Raw genomic sequence first — 13,120 nt, 5'->3', positions numbered from 1 at the left:
AATCAAGTCGATCCTACATATTACTACCACGGCTTCCCTAATCCTAACATACTAAGGGAATTAGCTAGACATGATTAAAGGGAGAACAAGAAATAAAGGAAGAACAATAATCATAAGCATAAATTAAAGAGGAAAAGAAAGGGAAAGAATTAATTACTAAAATAGATCCGGAAGAAAGTAACAGAGTAACAGTAACAATGTATGGGGAGATAATCCTAGAAGAGAAGCCCCTCATACTCACGTCCTAACTCCAATTTATAAGAAAATAGGCTTATTAATTAACCTAAAGACGATAATAAGCTAAAAAGCCCAGCCCGTAGACAAATCCACTCGATCGAGTGGTTTTAAACTACCCGATCGAGCAAACTGAGCCAAAAACTATTTGATCGACCAAGTAATTCACTCGATCGACTAAATGCTATTATGGAACTGGTCGATCGACTAGATAAACTACTCGATAGACTATTTATTAGACCTAAAACCACTCGATCGAGTGGATCTTGACTTCAGCAGCTTATTAATCACGTTAGTTTGACTTTGACTTGTCCCTTTAGCTCCCGAAACACCTTCACGCATCCCAAGACAGCTATATTTCCCGCTCCAAATTATCTCTTCCTCCAAATGCATGCTAAACGGACGGTAAATGACTTGATTTCACCACTTTATGATCCATTCCTGCAATTAAGACAAAATAAACCAAAGTAGCATATTCGGGGCATTTCGTAGCATAAAACCACGATAAAAGCATGGAAATACGTGCATAAAATAGGCTAAAAAGACTATATAAAATGCACGTATCAATGCATTTTAAGGAGACGGAGATATTAGAGCAGAAGTCATACCTCGGGAGGCGTGAAGGAAGGTCTATTGAAGCTAATCAGACGAGTTGAAGGCTGATTCATTGGATATCCACTCGATCGACAGCTTTGGATGGTCGATTGAGTGGTTTGGCAGCTGCGGGAGGTCGATCGAGTAGTTTCCTGAGCTCGATCGAAAGGAGATTTTATGGAAGAGTTCGATCGAGAGCCTCAAGTGCTCGATCGAACAGTTTTGCTGGAGAAGTTCTCGATCGATTTGTCTGAAAGGACTCGATCGAGTGGTTTGCTAGATTACACGGGTTGACTAATCCGTGTTTAGGTTTATTTTTGTAAAATTTCGCTCCCCTATATAAGGAAGTGTTAATTAGGTCTAAAATCCTTCTCAGCTTCTTCTAATCACGTTTGACACACTACTTTACTCTAATTACTGCTGAAACTTTTCTCTGCCACTTTTCTCTCCGGATTCGAACTTTGTAATCTTTCCTTCCTCTTTAATCTTAATTCTTTGTTTGCTCATTAATTGTTCTCTTATTTTAGTTTATGCTTTGTTATCATTCCTTTATTATGTCTCTTATTAGTATGCTTATCGTTATTATTGTTGATTACATTAAAAGCATGAGTAGCTAATCTCCTTATGTTAGGATTAGGGGATCCATGGTAGTGTTGAGACGATGTAGTGAATAGATTAGGTAATTTACTTGTGAGAATCTGTGACCATAGCAATATAACGGTAACATATTTAGTTGAGTGCAGACTTCTAAATAAATTTAATTTGGTTAATTTTATTCCTGGATCGGAAGATTGGAAAAAACATACCTGCTATGAACAGTAGACTACCCTAATGAGGACGGAAGTTAAGTTAGTGGAAATCTAGGGTGGATAGCGGACCGGAAGGACCTTTCCCTTGCCCTTCTCACAGTATATTGTCTAGGCTATTTATGACTGAGTCGATGAACTGCCATGGTGAACCGAAATCCTGACATACCTCTTTTATCTGATCACTTATCTTTATTTTCCCACTTTATTGCTCTTGCTTTATTTCTCTTGCCTTCCATCTTTAGTAGTTAGAAAATAAAACTTAAAACCCCCAATTGTGACTTAGATAGACGGACTTACAGATAGATACCTTGCCTCCCAGTGGAGATCGACCCTACGTATCACTATCTTCTGTTAGTTATATTTAGGTATTTATTTTTGGTACATAACGACCGTATCAAATTTTGGCGTCGTTGCCGGGGAAGCAATAGCCTATTTGTCTGTTCTTGGTTTCGTTTATCTCTTTTAGTCTCAGGGAATTTTTATTTCTTGAGACAGTTCTCACTTATTTTCTCCAGTGCCATTTATGCCCAGGTCTAACAGGTCAGAGTTAGTCCCAGCTGATCCTGAGCTAGAAAGGACCTTTCGCATTAGACAAAGACTGCAGAGGAAAATTCAAAGGGAAGTCTTGAGTACTTTTGAACCCGAGCTACAACATTTTCTATTTGCAGAAGACCCGTCTTGTGAATAAGACAAATCTATTTCTGCTATAAAGCCAGTGAAAATGCCTAATATTGCGAGTCACTTAGAGCCCACAGTTGCCTCGATCCCTAAAGGTTTCAAACTTGCGACCGAGGATGGCAACACTTTTGACATTCGGCCGTCCTACATTAACCTGGTCGAACGAAACCTATTCCGAGGTGTGGCGGGTGAAGATCCGCGTAAACATATGGAGGTTTTCACTGATTATTGCTCTACCATTCCCGCTACTAAGGGAGTGACCCAGGATAAGATTAAGGAGGTCTTGTTTCCTTTTTCTTTGACCGATGGAGCCCGTGAATATCTCACTGATCTCGACAGAACTGCAGCCGGTATTACTGACTGGGAGAGTTTGGCCCTTGCTTTATATAAAAGGTATTTTCCTCCACAACGCACTAATCAGCTGAGAGGGAAAATTACAAGTTTTAAGTAGACACCGGATGAAAACTTATATGAAGCTTGGTGTCGTTTCAAGAAGTTGGTGAGGTCTCTTCCTCATCATGGTTTCGATCAGTGGTTTTTATGCAACCAATTATACAATGGGTTGTATGATGACCAGCATGCAATATTGGACGCCTCATCTAATGGGCGATTTCAGAAGAACAATGACGATGACAAGGGATGGGGTATCATAGAGGAAATGGCTACCCATTGTGCTGAGTATGGGAACCCGAGAAGAAGTATTCGTACTGTCTCTTCAGTAGATAGTGCAGTTGTGGCTCAGCTGGAAGCCATGAATGCCCGTTTTGATAAGCTAGAGTTGCAGGCTGCTGGTGATCAACAAACGATTCACTTGTTAACTAGACAAGAAGCCGTTACTCGTGAGAGATGTGGGAGTAATGACGGTCACACTGTTGTTGACTGTCTAACTGAGAAGGATCAAGTTCTTGCCTTTCAGCAATATATGCAAGGAAGCTCCTATTATAATAATCAGAGTGGAGTCCATCCTAACTTGAGATTAACTAGTCAGAATATACTTAATCCTACCCCTCCTCCGCAGCAGCAACAAGCTTATATTCCTCCTCACAAAGCTCAACAAGGCTTTCAAAAGCCTCCATTCTTTCCACCACCGCATCAAGGAGCTTCTTTTAGTGGAGTAAGTGAATTGGCTGAGTTGAAGTCGATGATCCAATCATTGACTAAACAGTTGCAGATGAGTGACCAACAGAAAGAAGCATCGATAAAGTCACTCAAGACCCAAGTAGCTTAACTTGCCGCTAGCCAATCTACAAGGAAGCCGGGCCATTTACCGTCTCAATCTGAAAATAATCCACACGAGACGATAAATCTGATAAATTTGCGAAGTGGTCTTTCTTATGAAGGATCAAAAATGTCAGCTGTTGAGGACATATCAGACCCGGAGAATATTGTTGCTGATGGTGAACAGTCGTCCATAGACGAAACAGTGCTGCATCCGAAGAAAGTACTCGATCGACTCATTTTTGGTGGTCGATCGAGAAGAATTGCTGAGAATATTACTCGATCGAGTAAAATTATTGATCGATTGAGTAAAGCTACTAATCAAGAAACCGATCGAGAGGAAGAAATGCCTCGATCGAGTGAAATTTCTGAGAAAAGTGTTTGATCGAGTGAAATCATGCCTCGATTGAGCAATGTTGATAAAGAAGGTTTCGATCGAGTGGCTGATAATGCTCGATCGAATGAAAAAGCTGCTGAAAGACCTCGATCGAGAGGTAAAAGAGACCGATTGAGTAGAAATGAGTTCGATCCTGGAGAGACATTGGAAGAAAGGAACAAAGGGTTAGAAATTCCTATTACGGTTCCTTTTCCAAGGCGATTGCAGAACAATAAGGCCAACCAACAGTTCGGGAAATTTGCTGAAATCCTGAAGAGCCTTCATGTCAACGTTCCTTTCGCCGAGCTGCTTACCTAGGTACCCTCTTATATGAAGTTCATGAAATAAATTTTATCGCGTAAAAGACATATAAATGACCACAAAACGGTGGCTTTGACTGAAGTAAGGACCGCCTTAGTTCAGAATAAGACACCACCCAAACAATCAGACCCGGGTAGCTTTTCAATTCCTTGTCATATAGGGACCCACTTGATTGACAACGCGCTATGCGACCTAGGAGCTAGCGTGAGTGTCTTACCTTTGTCTCTCGCTAAGAGACTCGGTCTGACCAAGTTTAATTATACCAATATGGCCGTTCAGATGGTCGACTGTAGTATATCACGGCCACTAGGAGTAATAGAGGACATATCTGTGAAGATCGGGAGATTCTTTATTCCCGTAGACTTTGTGGTCTTAGACATACCCGAGAACACTCATACCCCTATTATTTTAGGGCGACCATTTTTGTTTACTGCTCGTGCAGTAATTAACGTCGGAGGGAAAGACCCTTACCTTCCAGGTAGGAGATGAGGAGCTAATATTTCATCAGTCCAAATCTCGTAGGGAGCCTATGCAAGTTCAACCTTGAAATGCCTTATCCTCTATTAACCTAGACACAGACACTTCAGTTGATAATATTGAATATTGCGCTGCTATAGTGACACCTCCGCCTCAGACTGAGAGCGAAAAGAAGGACCATTCTGCTGTTTTCCTTGCTGCAGGTACAGACAGAGTGGATACTGGAGATGACGGTCATGGTACAATGAAGGTCAATTAAAGTGATGGGAATGCTGCCAATGCTGATAGGAATGTCAAGGGGAAGAAGAAAGTGAGGGCGTATGTGGACGCGAACTATTCTCCTTCCATCAGTTCGAGTACAAGCTCGTGGCGATCAAAGAGGACGATCCGAGATGCTGAAGGGACCTCCTCCAGTCAGAAGCCCTCTTGTGGGCTACTACAGTGTTTGGGACGATGAGCGGGGAATGCCCCATTGTAACAATTTGTAATTTTGAATTTCCGTTAGACATTTTAATTACGTTTTTAGACTTTTAGACAGTAGCATAGTTAGTTTTAGCGAAAACAGAATTTAGACTGCATACTTTTTTGATTTGGTATCTGCGGGAAGTGTTTTTGCGTGTTTCTATGCAGGTTTGTGGAAGATATATCACATTGGGACGTGTGCCATAGGAAAACATCTCGATTGAGTGTTTTTTGTACCCGATCGAGAGGATTGCCTAGGAAAAGAGGTCGATCGAGTTATTTCAACCACTCGATCGAAAGGTCAAAATAGAGGAGTTCTCGATCGAGAGACTTTTTGTTCGATCGAGCTGAATGGATGATAAAGTCCTCGATCAAGTGGCTTCAAATCACTCGATCGAGTGACTGTGCTTATAACACGCAGGAAAGCCTTCTTTTCCTCTTCTATTTTCATTCTAATTTTTCCCTTCTCTTTGTTTATGCGATAAAGACACGAAAAATCCCCAAATTCCTCCTTGTTCTTCCCCTTTACCAAAATCAATCACCCACTTCGTGTTTATTGTGCTAGTTTCGACAAAAGCCCCGTTATTCCACCTTAAATCTTGTCTTTGTTGTACTTTAATTGGAGAATTAGGGTTTGCTTGTGTCGGGTCAAAAATCCAACCGTTTCCTTGCGTTTTGTCGATTACATTGCTTATTCTTGGGGGTCTTCAATCAAGTAAGTGATTTCCTCCTTTCTATTGTTGATTTATTGTTGTTTTCGACCTGATTGAGGGATTAGGGTTTCGAATTTTTCGAAAAAATTGGGGAAACCGTGTTTAATTGTTTGGTTGATTGATTTTTGCACTTACTTGTTTAATTAGGATGGATAGTAACACAATGCCCTCGACTAGTTCCTCTGTTGCCCCATCCCTGACTGAGACGGTGGTCCCTGCTACTGCCACCGTCGTTTATGCTGTCTCTACTGTCGCTGCCACTACTGTTTCTACCGCTGGTACCGTACCCTCTACGGTGACAACCCCTGCTGCGTTGTCACCGGCTGTCACAGCTGCTTACAGGTCTGCCCTAGTACCCCGCCCAGCTACTGGACTGGCTTCTTCTTCGGGTCCTGGAGGACGTGGAAGGGGTCGAGGACGAGGTACGCCTGCTGCTGGACGTGCCACGTTCGGTGCCGATGAGTCCTTGGACCCGCATCCTGACTACCCAGAGGTACATTTCGTTAACTCAATTCATCGTAACCGTTTTTATGATTTAGAGCAATGTGACTTTTCTTCTACTAAATTTTGGTGTCGGAACTCCCTTGAGAAGTTGGGAATTTACGAGCCCGTTGTTGAACTGTTAAACGGGATAGGGATGGCTGGGTTGACCACTATGAGTGCCTTAACCTATAAGGAGCTGACCCTTGAGTTTTTCAGCTCTTTCACCTTTTCTGTTGCTGCCTACGCCACTGACCCAGACAGCTCATGTGTCTCCTTCCGGTTGTTTAACCGGACTACGACCTGGACCTTAGCTGAGTTTGGTAGTAGGTTAGGTCTGTCTTCCAACGGTGAGTCAGACCCTCCTAGGAAGGTCCTACGTATACTTTGGTGGACCTTGGCACAAACACCCTTTGAGGAGCGCAGACTCGCTCATGTTCACCTCCCCCCTGCCCGTTACTTTTTGCGTCTCGTTGGAGGGACAATTTTCGGCCGTAAAGAGCCCAACAACATTAATAATGTTGAGTTGTCGATTCTCGGGGGCTATCTAAACATTGATAGCGAGGGCCCCTTTGTTCTTAACATTGCCTATCTGACTGCTCATCATTTTCATGTTGTTGGGAAGAAGAAGTCGGGCACCATCGTCTGTGGTGGCATAGCCACCTACCTCGCCCGTTCTATCTTCCCTTACTTTCCTCGTGACCTGGCACATGTAGATAGGGAAAGGTACCTAGATGTTTCTGCCATGTTGGCAATGTTTTGGTTAGCTTCTGACCAGCGGACTTGGAAGATTTGTGGTTCCTTGTCCGTGGCCTTACCTTCTACCGACCTACCCCGTCTTGTACCTTTGACCACTGTTAGGGGTACGTTGCCTCCACCTTTGCCCTTCTACCATCTCAATCTCGCTCCACCTACCACTACTTCCGTTGCTAAGAAGCGGAAGAGACATGAGACTGAACAGGGATCCACACAGACCGAGGTTGGGCAGTCTTCCATGCCCATGCCTCCACCGATCCCTATTCCCACTCCTTCAGTTACACAGCCGGTCTACCCGGCTAATTTTATTCCTCCTCCACCCTTTGAGGCGTCCGAGGTCATTGACCAAGGGCGTCGTGACAGTTTGCTTCTCGAGTTGCTTACCAGGCAGGCTCGTATGGAGCGGGACATTGCACTTACTTTGTTCCCTCTATACGAGTATCACATAAGACGAGGACGTCCCGTTCCTGAGGACTGGCCACACCCTTCTTTCTACCGGTACCCGACGGAGGGGTACCCACAGCCGGCTAGCATGGCGGACACAGCTGAGGAGGAGGAGAGACCCCGTGCTGACGAGGGGAGGAGGAGGGAGCAGGAGGGAGATCCCGACTACACGGTGGTGGGAGAGGAGGAGGACACTGCTGACGAGTAGCTACTGGTCTACTCACTTCCCCAGTTTTCTGGCTGGTTTGGGGAAGTTCGTCAATTTGTATGTACTTTTGCTCTTTTATTTATTTTCGTCTCCTTTTTACTTTTTGTTTTCATTCATTTATCGGTTGTATTTATCCCTTTCCCATTGTATATACTGCTGGTGTATACTGGAGGACAACGCGGGCATTGTCCATTTTGGTTTAGGGAGGGTATTGCATCCTTTGAGTCTGCATTTGTTTTGCATTCACGTTTATTTTTCTGTTTGCATTGTAATTTATTTCAATAAATCATCAAAAATTCAAAAAAATAGAAAATTTTAAAAAATTCAAAAAATATTCACGTTTGATTTTACATATAGGTTGAGTCGGAACGGTGGATTTCCATGATGAAATTAGACTTTAACTTGTCATATCACTTAAGCCTTGCATCTAATTGGCAGTTATTAGTTTAGTCATGCGCATATCTACGAGTTAATGTTGAAAATATAGCTGATTGTATAGACTTGACCTGATAAAATTGGCAACCTACTTTACAATTTCTGAGTTTTTAGAGCTTTACAGGTGGTGTCATTCATGACCAGTTCATGTAGGAATTTGAGAGTAGTACTCCTTGCATAGCATGTTCATCACATTTGCACATTTGTGAGATTCGATTGCTTGTTGCTTGCGTATATTCGGGTTTGTAGTCGGTGTCACATGCAGGGAGGTGCTTACAATTTTCCCCTTTCTTCCATTTTCACCCATTTAGCTCCACATTAGTCAAATATAGCCTTTTGACCCATTAACTACAACCAAATTTAGCCTGCCAGTCAAGCTAGTTTAGTGTAATTCTTGTGGTACATTTCATATTGTTGCGAGTTTGACTCATTCTTTTTTGTACGGAGTTGGTAGAAAAAGGAAGAAACGCGGAAAGAAAATGAAAAAAAAAACGTGGAAAAGAAAAAAAAAATGAAAAAAAAGAAAAGGAACGTGAATCAGAAGAAAAGAAAAAAAAAAAAAAGAAATTGAAATGAAAAAATTAAGACCGTATTAAAAAAGGGAAGTTTGTGACGGTCTTACTCCTCCGTTCTTATTTATATCTTTTTGAGGAGATTGTGTATACGGTTAGTGAGTTTTGTGCCAAAGAAGGGCACTTGTGTTTGATTTCTACTTAGCTGAGAATTGGATAATTTTATATAGTCCTGTTAGGTGCTAGCTTGACGCTTTACCTCCACATTGCCATAATCTATTTTGCCTTTTCTTACTTGTAATCTCACTCTCCCATATCATTTGTAAGCCCTCGGCTGTGACGGACATTGTTTGTTGGAATGTATGTATGGTACTCGAATCGTCTATCATTTTTGTTGCATGCATGTTATGTAGGTCGCAGTTTAGGTGAGTGACTGTTTTTCTCTTTCCCTCTTACACATATAGTTTCACCCTTTGCTTCATGAGAGAAGAGTGACTCGTGAGAGTCCGATTTTAATGGTCTTGCAAGGTCGACAGGTCAGCTTATTTATAGACATCATACAACTCGTTTGCGTATTGACTGCTGTAGCTATAGCTATTAATTTTTTATTGCATTAAATGGTTTAAGTGGACAAGTTATAGCTATCTCTGAGTTTTCATATCCGTTCCATTAGTTTGCATTTAGTTTACTCGAGGACGAGTAAAGGTTCGGTTTAGGGAGATTTGATACGTGCAATTTATATAGACTTTTTAGCCTCTTATTGCACGCATTTCTATGCCTTTTGTATCGCTTTATATTGTAAAATGCCCTGAATTGGCTACTTTGGTTTGTTTTGTCTTAATTGTAGAAATGGACCCAAAAGTAGTGGAATCGCATCTTATTCGTCCCATTTAGCATGAATTTTAAGGAGACGGAGATATTAGAGCAGAAGTCGTACCTCGGGAAGCGTGAAGGAAGGTCTATTGAAGCTGATCAGACGAGTTGAAGGCTAATCCATTGGATATCCACTCGATCGAGAGCTTAGGATGGTCGATCGAGTGGTTTGGCAGCTGCGGGAGGTCGATCGAGTAGTTTCTTGAGCTCGATCGAAAGGAGCTTTTATGGAAGAGTTAGATCGAGAGCCTCAAGTGCTCGATCGAACAGTTTTGCTGGAGAAGTCCTCGATCGAGTTGTCTGAAAGGACTCGATCGAGTGGTTTACTAGATTACACGGGTTGACTAATCCGTGTTTAGGTTTATTTTTGTAAAATTTCGCTCCCCTATATAAGGAAGTCTTAATTAGGTCTAAAACACTTCTCAGCTTCTCCTAATCACGTTTGACACACTACTTTACTCTAATTACTGCTTAAACTTTTCTCTGCCTCTTTTCTCTCCGGATTCAAACTTTGTAATCTTTCCTTCCTCCTTAATCTTAATTCTTTGTTTGGTCTCATTAATTGTTCTCTTATTTTAGTTTATGCTTTGTTATCATTCCTTTATTATGTCTATTATTAGTATGCTTATCGTTATTATTGTTGATTACATTAAAAGCATGAGTAGCTAATCTCCTTATGTTAGGATTAGGGGATCCATGGTAGTGTTGAGACGATGTAGTGAATAGACTAGGTAATTTACTTGTGAGAATCTGTGACCATAGCAATATAACTGTAACATATTTAGTTGAGTGCACGCTTCTAAATAACTTTAATTTGGTTAATTTTGTTTCAGGATCGGAAGATTGGAATAAACAGACCTGCTATAAACAGTAGACTACCCTAATGAGGACGGATGTTAAGTTAGTGGAAATATAGGGTGGATAGCGGACCGGAAGGACCTTTCCCTTGCCCTTCTCACAGTAGATTGTCTTGGCTATTTATGACTGAGTCGTTGAGCTGCCATGGTGAACCGAAATCCTGACATACCTCTTTTATCTGATCACTTATCTTTATTTTCCCACTTTATTGCTCTTGCTTTATTTCTCTTGCCTTCAATCTTTAGTAGTTAGAAAACAAAACTTAAAACCCCCCAATTGTGACTTAGATAAACGGACTTACAGATAGATACCTTGCCTCCCTGTGGAGATCGACCCTACTTATCACTAGCTTCTGTTAGTTATATTTAGGTATTTATTTTTGGTACATAACGACCGTATCATGGAGTATATATAAGGGTAGTTAGTATGGTAGGTGGGAGTATATACATGTATATACGTATTATTAATAATGTTGTTGTTGTTGTTGTTGTTGTTGTTGTTGTTGTTGTTGTTTTTGTTGTTGTTGTTGTTGTTGTTGTTGTTGTTGTTGTTGTTGTTGTTGTTGTTGTTGTTGTTGTTGTTGTTGTTGTTGTTGTTGTTGTTGTTGTTGTTGTTGTTGTTGTTGTTGTTGTTGTTGTTGTTGTTGTTGTTGTTGTTGTTGTTGTTGTTGTTGTTGTTGTTGTTGTTGTTGTTGTTGTTGTTGTTGTTGTTGTTGTTGTTGTTGTTGTTGTTGTTGTTGTTGTTGTTGTTGTTGTTGTTATTTTTCCGTCTCATACATAATTTGTAAAAACAATATAAAATATATAATTATAAAATACGGGGTATTACATCAGGAGTCATGTCATATGATTTGTTCTGCATAGTCAATTAATTATAATAATTTAAGGGAGAAGATGATTTATTAACTAGATGATGGAGGAAGATGGAGAGGAGTTAGAAAAAGATTGAAACAGTTAGAGAGATAAGGGGTTTGGATTGGAAATTGGATTACGTTACTTTCTCTTTTTTCCTGCAAAAATAATTGAAAAAAGACTTAAATAACCTTGGACGTACAATAGCATTATTGTACATCCAATTGTATAGTCTATGAACTAGTGAAAATCAGTGGTGACTTTGACGTCATATATAGTTATAAACTTATAGAGTGAATTGAAATTTGTTCCTCGACTCGAAGTCTGCAGATTCGAAAAGACTTGACCCGAATCCGACCGCATGAAGGTCATTTTTTTCGAACTTGTTTCTTCAGATGAGAACGTCGTCCCTTTTAAGACCGTTAAATTAATGGCATAGTTTCGCCTCGCAACAAGGAGAGACTACATAGTAATAAGGGGTAGTATACGCTAGAGCTGGCAAGTCTGACTTGACCGGAGTGACCCGATCCGATAGGACCCGAGAATTTTGCGACCCGAAATCGACCTGATGATGTCCCGTAATCTGATACAACCTGATAATTAGTGACCCGACCCGATTTTGATCCGATCTGATTTTGACCCGATTAAATTGATGACCTGGCAATTGTAAAACTTGATATTAATCAAATTGAAACTGATTTAGTGTTTATATTGATACGTTTGACAAAAAAATGAAGTAACTAAACAAAATAATGGTAAAAAACTACATTTAATGGTCAAAACTTGAAGTAATGTGATAAAATAACCGGGCCCGATAATGACCTGGCCCTAACCCGATACATCATTTGACCCAAAATGACCCGACCCAATAACGACTCGACCAGAATCCTACTCGACTCGAAAGGTTAGGCTGACCCGATATGACCTGACCCGACTTAACTTGACCGAAACCCGACCCGACTGACCCGAATGTCATTCGCTACCCCAAATCCTTAAAAATACTTTTATCCCAATTTTATTGTTCACCTTTCTCCTTGAGATTTATCCTAAAATAATTGTTTCATTTTACAGTTTGTAAGGGAAACTTTAAACTTCCAATATTACCGCTAGATTATAACTATTACCTATCACAATATTGCTGTCTGAACTCTAAATAATCATGGGGGTAGAGTAGGTGGTTTACCTATTTTTCTTAAAGCCTCCCAAATAGAAAGAGGGAAAAGAAATATACGATGAAGAGAGTAGCTAAATCATCGATCTTTGCTTACCCGAAAATCTTTGAATATGAAGCCTTAACAAAGACACTGAACTACAAGGAGAAAGTTTGTTACCAAAAATTTAGCTTCTTGCTCCCCTCTTGCTTACGACCTTGACCACACAACCCGTTTTGTCGGATGAGAACGTCGTAGCTTTTAAGACTTGCAAACAATGGCCCGGTTTCACCTCACAACCAAGTCACACAACCATGGATTTTGATACCAAATTAAGTTTGCACATGAGCTTGGGCTTATTAAGGAGAAGCAAGAGTCCATTTCATAAAATTGATCATTTTCTCTTCATCAACGAATGTGTTGTTACCAACTCCTCCCTCCATCCGTCTCGGTCGTTTATTTACCTTTGACATTGGCACAAAGACCAAAAAGAGGGGAGGGTAAATATTTATAGGTGATGTTTTTTTTTGGGTCAAGTAAGCTATTCTCGTTGATAAAATAATTCCCAATTACAACCATTTTAGAGACTTATACTTTGGTCTCTAAACTTACATAATGCTCTCAATCCAAGCTACATACTTAACATTTTGACATTTAATTACTCGTAATC

General features: G+C 40.7%; 1 non-coding gene across 1 annotated transcript; it reads right to left on the bottom strand.

Annotated features, from left to right (window-relative positions):
* Positions 1 to 2,734: 2,734 nt before the first annotated feature.
* LOC141650235 (small nucleolar RNA R71) lies at positions 2,735 to 2,840 on the bottom strand. The gene has a single exon (XR_012546280.1). It is a non-coding gene; the product is annotated as a small nucleolar RNA R71 (small nucleolar RNA).
* Between the last annotated feature and the right edge of the window lie 10,280 nt (positions 2,841 to 13,120).

Source organism: Silene latifolia, chromosome 3 (assembly GCF_048544455.1).
Source record: "Silene latifolia isolate original U9 population chromosome 3, ASM4854445v1, whole genome shotgun sequence".
Taxonomy (NCBI): Eukaryota; Viridiplantae; Streptophyta; class Magnoliopsida; order Caryophyllales; family Caryophyllaceae; genus Silene; species Silene latifolia.
The sequence above is the reverse complement of the archived record's forward strand: the minus strand, read 5'-3'. Positions and strand labels throughout refer to the sequence as shown.